Source organism: Solanum dulcamara, chromosome 1, assembly GCF_947179165.1.
Source record: "Solanum dulcamara chromosome 1, daSolDulc1.2, whole genome shotgun sequence".
In the NCBI taxonomy this organism is placed as follows: Eukaryota; Viridiplantae; Streptophyta; class Magnoliopsida; order Solanales; family Solanaceae; genus Solanum; species Solanum dulcamara.
This window is the reverse complement of record NC_077237.1, coordinates 35,378,010-35,378,391: the sequence shown is the minus strand read 5'-3', so window position 1 is coordinate 35,378,391 and position 382 is coordinate 35,378,010.

Genomic DNA, 382 nt, shown 5'->3' with positions numbered 1-382 from the left:
ACTCCAAGCTCCCAAGCTAAAAAAAATTGTTGGGTGAGCCGTCCGATGCCCTACCCTCTTTGTCATCTCTAGATATGAGCATTAAATCCATGGATATATAGTAAGAAAGGCTTCTACTTCATTCATTTCTACACCGATATTAGAACGGTTAATGATACAGGTCCAAGTATTTGTTACAGGGCTTTGACTACTAAAGCAACAGGCTCTTTGAAATCTAAACGATTTAGGTCAAATAAGCTAATTGAACCAGATATCAATTAAAAGTCAGTCAGCTGTGAAGAAGAGCAACTCATTCCCTTTTTTGAAAAAACAAAATGGGGGAAAAGTAAAATATTAAATCCCCCAGACACACGTGTTCAGAGATGAACTTGCCATTAATCAA